The sequence below is a fragment of the Mastomys coucha genome, unplaced genomic scaffold, assembly GCF_008632895.1.
Source record: "Mastomys coucha isolate ucsf_1 unplaced genomic scaffold, UCSF_Mcou_1 pScaffold14, whole genome shotgun sequence".
Lineage (NCBI taxonomy): Eukaryota > Metazoa > Chordata > Mammalia > Rodentia > Muridae > Mastomys > Mastomys coucha.
The window spans coordinates 70110025-70119356 of NW_022196896.1; the positions used below are offsets into that span (position 1 = coordinate 70110025).

Sequence of the window (9332 nt, forward strand, 5' to 3'; positions counted from 1 at the left end):
AAACTGATTGCATAAACAAGTTAAACTTCTCAATAGCCCTGTAATGTAACTTTTAAGTCCAGAGAATCAGATGTCTCTGCTGTATGGATTTCTCCTAGCAAGTTCCCCTTCTCAAAAAAGGGCTATTTAGTGCACAAAAGTGGGCCCAATTGTATTGCCAATGTCTGGTGTCTAAATCCATGATTCAGTTTATGCACCAGGCTCAATGGGGGCCCAAATAGAGCCACTGTCTCTCTCAGGAATTTACAACATAAACATAGAAGCTGGCTTGCTGGAATTGTTGGAACAGGATGCATTCGATGACATGGCAGAAGACGCATAATGCATACATTTTACATTTGTTCCAGGAAGCTAGAAACTGGCTAGCTTTCTTCCTCCATAGACCTGCTTGGTCAACTCATGTTGTGTTCTTTGAAATGCCAGAGAGTGTCTCAGCCAATTCCCTCCCTTATGCTTAAGTTGGCTAAAGTTTATTTCAGTTGTTTTCAACTTAAAAGAGCGTCGTGTTGCCAAAAACATGTGAACAAGAAATTGTTAGAAATTGCTGTAACATTCTAGACCTTCTAACACTTAGCCTAAGGGGAAAAAATAAAGATAGCAAATGCTCACTTAGACTTTGCTCATGCACTAAGACTGAAGGGCTGTTGAATCTGATAATGGTGGCAAATGTTTGAGATTTCTATGAGAAGTCTCTAGAAGGTGAAATAAATACCAGGAATGTCACTACCTTGGAACCAAAGCCTGCCACATCATAGTACATTGGTCCCCAACCTATAAGTTTCGACCTCTTTGGGGTTGCAGATCAGATAGCCCATATTAGATATGTACATTACAATTCAGAACAGTGGCAAAATTACAGTTATGAAATAGCTAGGAAACAATTTTATGGTTTGAGGTCACCACATCAGTGAAGAAGTATATTAAAGGGTCTCAGCATTAGGAAGGCTGAGAACCTCTGTGCTAGCATGAAATGTGCTAAGATGTAGTTCATAGGATAATTCCCCCAGAGATGCCCAAGGCTGCTTCACTCCTACAGCTTGGTTAGTCTTGTAAAACATGTATCAGGTTGAATGTCAACTGAATATTGACTTAAAACCATGACAACAAGCAAAATAGCAGAGAGTGTCACTTTGCCCAAGGACCCAGGCCAGCTCAATCCATTACTGAAAAGATCTAGATCGATCAGTGGGGTGGGAGTGGGATACTCCTTATGAAAATCTGGGACTTTTGAAGGCAGTTGGATGGAAATCGTAATATTTCTTTTAAACAAAGCAATGTGAAGGCTTGCAACGGAAGCAGTCCTTTTGATTGTAACATTAAATCAAGTGCATAGAATCATCCAAACTTGAAAGAGAACAATCCACGCTGTTAATAATCATAAACAAAATGCATGAAATGGTCTAAAATTTTGCTAGAACAGTTCATGCTATTGATAAAGTATAAACAGAGGCTTGGGGCTCTTAAAGACCACCTTGCAATGTTGTATACAACCACAAGGCAATACAAGTTTTAATAGTATTTTATATACCATGAACCTGTTTTGTATGTGATATCTAATATTATAGAGTACATCTGTGCAATACAGGAATACATATAAGATAGGTTACATGAGGGGACAGAAACTTTACCCAAGTGGTTCAAGGGTTTTGTTCATGTCTGAAGGACAAAGGAAGGCGACTCTAACTAGACCATTATCACTCGCCCACATTAAGGATGCATTTATTCCCCTCTGGCCCATTACAAACTGCTGTGCTTTCCATTTATAGACGTTTTCTCTTGTTTTGCCTATTGAGAAAAATACTTGAATCTTTTCATGTTAAGAAAAGTATTTTAAGAAAAAAAAAATGTGTATCATAAGAACTGACTTAAAAAAAAAACACAACAAACCTATCTGTGGCTTAGCTACCAGATAAATGAGAGCTTTTTCTTTCTTTCTTTTTCTTTGTCAGCTATTTATGAGTATTTGGAGAGTGTGTAAACAGTAATGAGAGTGAGGAACTGGGTGGAACAAGGGGATCGGGGTTGGAGTAATGGCATGAAATTAAGAAAAGGGAAATTTAGGTTGATTACCAATTACCAATTGAAAATCTTCTTAATGCCAAGGTCTATTAGACTGTAGGGTAATCTTGCGAGGGAAGTAGGGGAACTCCCATTGCTTGGATGTTTCAAATTAGAGTGGACAGAGCACCATCAAGGGCACCCTGTGGCGAGCCATCTACCCTGTTGTGTGAATGAGTGAGTTCACCTTGGTTGCCTTTATAGGCTCAAACTTCCATTCGACCTGAGGACAGAAGAGAGAAAAACAGCCACATAGCTGGGTCTGCCCCACATAGCTCAGGATTTACCCAAAAGATCATGGGATCATCTGGAAATATTTCTTCTGCTTCTCATCTGGGGCAGTCTCTGAACACTTTGATGAAAGCTCCAAAGAGACAGTTTTGTTGGCAAGAAACACCTTCCCAAGATATATGTTTTCCACCTGCGAAGCTGACATCTTTCCGAGATTCATAGAAACCAATATCTTGTGTCATGCAGCACTGTGCTTCTCAGTAAAGTAAAAATTAAAGCAACCAGGCAAGTGACATTTTAATAACATGGCTATTGGGGCACGGTGGGTGTGCATAGTATCTCCTTCCTAAAAGGCAGACAGATGAGAGGAAAAGATGACGAGAGAAAAAGTTTGAAAGGGAAGGGGAACAGATTTGATTAGCGATTGATAAGCACTCTGCCATTTGTCAGCAGCTAAACAAAGTAGACATGCTGAAAAATGTGAAAAAAAAAATGGTCCTTTCTCTTTATCTGTGGGAACTCATCTTGTCATCTCGGAGAGGATTTCAGAGAAAGGACTTTTAATTAGTAGGAATAGCTGTGGAAGTTAATGTGTCCATCCAGGTGGAGGTGGTTACATCTGCTGATTTTAACCATAGGAATTCTGTCACCCATAAAATAAAAACAAATGTTATATGCATGTGATACTGGTCTCCTTTTTGAAATGTTCTAGGTTAAATAAACATACCAGACTCATGAAAACCAAGACATACAGCATGAGCTAACACGCATCTTGCCGTCGTTTGTCTTCATTCAAAATCACACATTAAAGTTTGGATGCCATGGTGGTGGTAATGGTGGGGACTTGAGGAAGTGCTTGGTTCATTGAGAGGGAGTGAGTTTCTACTCTCAGGAGACAGTGTCTCTACTTGAGACACTGCTTTGCTACATGGAGAGCAGAAAGTCTGTCTTCACATTTGTGTCCTCCTTCCACTTCCCTTTGTGCATTAGAGCAGCAACGGCCTTTGCCTGTATCATAGCTTGAACTTTCCAACATGCACCAAGGAGTCTTTTATATACAAGTTACCCAGTTTTAGGTTTTCTATTAGAAGGATAGAAAGTGGATGATGGGCAAAGATTTACCTATGGGCTATGAACAAAGAATACAGTGAGGGCAAGTGATGGGTCATAATCTGGTATCCAGCATCCAAGGCCCTCATGTAGAAGAGTCTCAGGAGTTGTGTAAATACAGAGTTCCTATTCTGAACACCTGTACTGAGTAGGTCGTGTCTCCACCATGCAGATGACATCAGGTGCTCTCTCTCTTCTTCCTCCCTCCATATGCTCTACCTTTCTCATTGCAAGGGGTTATAACCATCACCTGTGGTCTACAGAGACAGAAACTAGAGACAAAAAGACTTCAAGGGCATGCAGCACTGTCTGTTGGAAAAGTATATATGTGTGTGTCTGTGTATCTCTAAGTGTGTATATGGGTGTCTGTGTGTATATTTACCTGTGTGCCTAACTCTGAGTATGTGTATGTATGTCTGTGTGTATCTGAGTATGTCTCTAAGTATGTATGTATATCTGTGTGTGTCTTGGGGAGGGAAGGAAGGAGAAAGAGAATCTATTTGTGTCTGAGTGTGTGTGTGTGTGTGTGTGTAACTATGCATGTGTCTTTGTGTGTATATATCTGTGTGTATATAAGCATATGTGTGTGTATATCTAATTGTTTGTATGTGTCTCAGAGTTTGTATGTCTATGAATATGTGTGTGTATTTTTGTGTGTCTGAGTGCATGTGTATATATGTATGTGTGTGTATCTTAGTGTGTGTATGTTTATGTGCGTGTCTGAGTGTAAGTATATCTGTATGTGTTTCTAAGTGTATGTATATCAGTGTGTTTGTGCATATGTGTGTATGCATGTGTGTGTACATGTGTATATACATATGTATGCATGTGTGTGTGTGTCTTGGGTATCTCTTGCGCTCTTCTCAATTCTCTCCCTTTTTATTCGACAAACTCTTTGTGTTTAGCATTCTTCATACCACATGTCTGCAGTCTGACTAAAGCAGTAAAATATCTCATGCCTCTAACTGATTCCACACGTAAGATTAATATTTTCTAGAAAAGTATGAGTCTTTTCTCTCCTTATGTGATGAACAGTTTTTCAAAACCCGCGGTTGTACACAGGATGTACAGATTTGAGGCTTCAGACGTTTACAAGCAAGCATCCCCTTTCCTGGTGCCAAGGTTTCAATCCAAGGCCTTGCACGTATCAGACAAGTTGTTCTACTAATGAGCTACAGCCCCAGGCCAATGTTCATACAATCTACTCTTAACAACCTACTGGTAGAGAAAAGGTTCATATGATATTGCTCAAGAGTAGCGTTGTGAGGGGTCCTGTTTTCTCTGCTGTGAGCTGAACCGACGAGAAGTAGTGTCCTGACTATGAGTCTGGCCCAACACCCAAAGAACTGACTTGGTCACAGTCAGATGTTTAGCACACTTTCTACATCTTAGGCCCAGAAGGAAATTAAAGGGGCCCTGATTAGCAACAGGGACAACTCACCAATGACTTGCACTTTCTCCACTGAGAAGTAAGTGATCTGATTTCCTAAATGCAAACAAGTTTAGTGAAAAAGCCACTCTTCCAAGCACATGAAGTTAAATTACAGTGCACTGACTGCTGTCTGTCTGAAACACAAGCCAAATGAGTCTCTGCTGAAAGGGCAGCACCACTGAGAATTATCCTTCAGATTTACCCAGAAAACATGACATTAAAATTTCTTGTGATTTTAACTTCTTGCATTTAGTTTAAGGGGCTAACTCTCCCTTAAACCTGAACATTGCAACTTATATCTACAATGATGATAATACTCTCTATATAAATGTAGTTTGAAATACTTCCAAATATGGTAGCTCGTTTGGTCATTTAAGAAATACTTAATTTTGAATTACCAAAAGCCACATTAATTCCACGATAGCTTAGTTTTATTAACTAACTGCTAGGAGAAAAGTTGAGTTGAAGATATGAAATGATAAAACTCACACTAACCTTGATCGTAAGAGATTTTCTGACAGCTCTGACCACTTGAACTCTTTCTATCATACTTTGGAAGTAGGCTTTCTTTCAAATGAGAGTAGAATATTTCCATTCCATAAAAAAGAAAATATGACAACCTCCTTAAAAACAGAGGTTTGATACCCATTCCTTGTCATTTTGTTTTGGTACCTGGAGCCGTGCTTGGCATCTATTTTGGGGGACATGGTTCATGTCACAGAGGGATCTTAAATTCTGGCTCCTCCCATTGACACCCTCTGCAAACCATCCTGGCTGTAGCTGGTGTGAGTTTGCACTTGATCTGAACCCAACGTCAACTGCTAAAGCTTTTAAAGATGAAAGTATGAGATCAAACTCAGGTTAAGAGGTCTCTAAAGGCTTCTAGAAGCTTCTTTGCTATTCCTTGATGGCTATGAAGTGGTACACAGTGCCTAGAATGCATCTCTTCATGAAGCATGAACCCAGTGTATTTACAATGGGATCTCTGTCTGGCGGAGATCTGGTGACCTTCTTCTGTGTTCTTAGGTTCCGAATGTGTGGACAGACGTTCCTTTGGAACCAGCAAGAGAACTCCACAAAGCCCCTGGTTTGTCTCCACGTTGTTCTTATTCCAAGTGTGCTGAGAACAAAGGCCAGAAATGGGTAACCTAATTTTGCAAAACAAAAAGGTAAATGTAGCTAGCATTTTAAAATGTCCTGAGCTGCTAAGAAGCAGACATGGTCTGGTTTTTCTGTTTGTTTTGTTTTGTTTTGTTTTGTTTTGTTTTCAAACCAAGTATCTAACTTCAAGCCGTTGCAGGCTTAAACTGGCTATTTTAGTTATAGTCTACACTTCTACTTTTGATTAACAAGGCAGGTTTGAATTATTATTTCAAAAGCAAGGGAGAGAGAGGCTGTGTTATGCTGAAGGCCAGAGACAATACCTTACTCAAGTTTCATATTGCTTCTCTATATTTTCCTAACTGGATAAAAAAAAAAAAATAATGGTCAAAGGAAGGAAGAAAACACATGAAAGCCTAGAAAATCCATTTCCCAAATAAAACCCCAAAAGAGCATACATACACCAAAATATCACGAGCACCTCCCATCTAAAAAATAAGTAACTTTTTTTTCAATCAGTCCCCCAACTGTAAAACAGAGCTTCAGTTAGCATCCGCTGCAAAGTCTAAAACCCAACCCAAAATGAAATCATGGAGACCCCTTGTGGGCTGGTTAGCTGGTGGTTTGCTCTTTGAATTTTAGGTGACTTTGTTGTTATTGTTTTGCAAGTTGACACAAAGCTAGGGTCATGTGGAAAGAGCGAACCTCAACTGAGAAAATTACCCCATCAGACTGGCATGTAGGCAAGTCTGTAGGGCACTTTCTTGATTGATGATTGATGCAGAGAATCCCGCCCACTGGGTACCATACCAGCCCAGGGTAAGTGGTCCTGAGTTATGTAAGAAAGCAAGGTGAGCAGGTCATAGGCAAGCCAGAAAGCAGTGGTCTCCTTGCCTTCTCCAGCCCCTGCCTCCAGCTTCCTGCCTTGAGTCCATGCCCTAAATCCCTAAGTCATGAGGTGCAATGTGACCTGGGAGTTCAAAGATGCAATTAACTCTTTCTTCCCCGAGTTGCTTTTGTTCCATCAAACAAAAGAAACCAAACTAGAACACTTTGTCCCACAAAGAAGAGAGATCTCAAGACCTAACAACAAGGGCATTAAACCAAGCACGAGCCTATGACATTGCACAGGCCCCAGACCAGAAAATAACTTGGCTTGGTATGGTTTTTCCTGTACCTTACCTGGTTTTACCTCAGTTATCTGATTTCAAGGGAAACTGCTCCCAGAGAAGAACAGACTGGTTTTCTTCCCAGTGTCCTGGTCATCCAGGGAAGTTCATCTTGAATCTGGCAGGCTTTCTGTTAAGTTCAGGGAACGGTGCATGGATACACTCATCAGGACAGAGCTTAAGTTATTCTGAGAATTTCCTCCTTAGACCTAGCCTCTGAGAGTCAGCTTTGAAAGCAGCATCCTTCACTTATCTTGGGAATGGAGTCCAGTGTATTTAATTTTAAATGGATTCCCTTACCCTTTGGCATTGATCATTTACACTCTGCATTAGGACCATTTATTAGCATGCTATGATACTAATTAATAAACTTAAGAGGCAGCTAAGGGGGCTTGGACATTCTCTAGATATAGATCACTCATACCTCTGCTGTCATTCAGATGTAGATAGAAGTCATATCGCCAAAGATCTTCACAACATCTCTTGGCAAGTGTATCCTCATGGATCTATGATGTTACTGTACATGGAGACCAAGATAAGGCAATCTAATAGGAAACACTTACCAGTGTCTGTCAGGGCCATAAAGCAAAATTCAAATTAGTGTGATGGTACTCCTATTACAAGTGGTAGGCCTCCTGGAGTTGATCAGAAAAACAACAACAATAAAAAACAAGCAACAAACCCAAAACAGGCCCCCCACCATACACAGCTGATCAGAAAATAGTTCAGAGCTTCTAGATTCTAAGACCAAAACCAACAAGAGAGAAGGTGAATACACCTTATCTCACTTATATCATAGGGCTTACTAAGGGAGCATCTTCTAGTCTCATTGAGTGCCTCTGTTTGAGACATAGCTATGTGAGCTAAACACCCCCAATTAGCAGTTAGGTAGGTATGTCCCCTGCTTCCACACTGTGCCATCCGGTCATTCAATAACATTTGCCTTTGCCATTTTGTCAATAAAATAAGGACAGTGTTGGTTTCCAGAATCCTGGAATTTTGTTAAGCAAAGCAACCCAGTGGTGCATGAAAGGCATGTCAAGAGATCTGACGTAAATGGAAATCATCACAGCTTCATAAGTGCGCACAACAGGTGCATGGAATAGATGTTCAAAAACGCTTTCTATTATTTGGCTTTTTTGGAATCAAATCAGAATCAAGAACAATAGTGGCCATTTCAGATAAATTACTTCTGCGCGTTCTTGCAGACTGAGCAGCTGTAAAGGATAAGTGTCTGCGTGTGCATGTGTAAAGGAGGGGAGGAGGGAAGCTGGGGTGCTAGCCATTCGGAAGGTGGATGCAAGTACATCTCTGTACTATGGATACAGCATACTCTGTGGATTAAACTTTTGCCTTTCGTGTGCCATGATAAAACCAGCTTTCTTTCCATGATTGCATGGTTCATTAATACCACACTTTAATAATTAAAGAGCACAACTCTAGAGGCAAAAAAAAAAAATAGCCAAGATAAAAGTTTGCAGACAATCCATTATTTCTCAGACAGTCCATGGCGATGTGGTTTAATGATTTACGTTCTAAAATGGGCTGCTTAATAAACTATTGAGTGTTTATGTAAGCTTGCTCTCACAGGCAGGGTCTCTGCAGTCAGCAGGTGTTGTGTTGCTAATGATGGGAGGTGGGCGACTGGCTACCCTCCCTTGTCTGTCATCATCCCATTCTGGACTCTCTCTGGCCATCTTCATGCCTTATTACTTCTGTTAGTAATCTTTAATGTTTGGCAGGGAAAGGATTGTTGTTGTTTTAGCTTTGTCTGTTAGCACATTCTATTTTATTAGACATCATTGCTAGTAGGGAGAGAGAGGGAAGCTGGCCTGAGTTAAAGGAGATATATAGTTGGGTGTATTGGGATTAACCTATTATTACAGTACACTCCATATATATATATATGCACACACACACACAGAACTCAGAGCAAAAGCATTAATGAGTTAGGAGGAGGAGGCAGAACACCATTTCCATTATTGTTGTTTGACTTAGTCACAAACAATTTAGCAGACACTTGAAAGGGGCATCGGACTACAAACATGTAAGTACTCATTGTCCCCCATGTTCCTGTGCCTTCTCTAAGTCTCAAATTTCTGCTCTGTGGAGCTTTTCCTCACATATAATTGTGATATTTAGCTTTGCTACAACCTCAAGGCTTGAGTTCAATAAATTCTCTCAAAATTTTAGATCTCATATAGAAACAGATATGTTTATCAAAGATGACC

The 9332-nt window shown here is 40.2% G+C and overlaps 1 long non-coding RNA gene across 1 annotated transcript in view; it reads left to right on the plus strand.

Annotated features, from left to right (window-relative positions):
• Positions 1-9332, plus strand: part of LOC116088358 — an 82508-nt gene that overhangs the window by 4880 nt on the left and 68296 nt on the right. The window contains exon 2 of the long non-coding RNA XR_004117867.1: positions 5858-6000. This is a non-coding gene — a long non-coding RNA (uncharacterized LOC116088358). The remainder of the gene's footprint in view (positions 1-5857; positions 6001-9332) is intronic.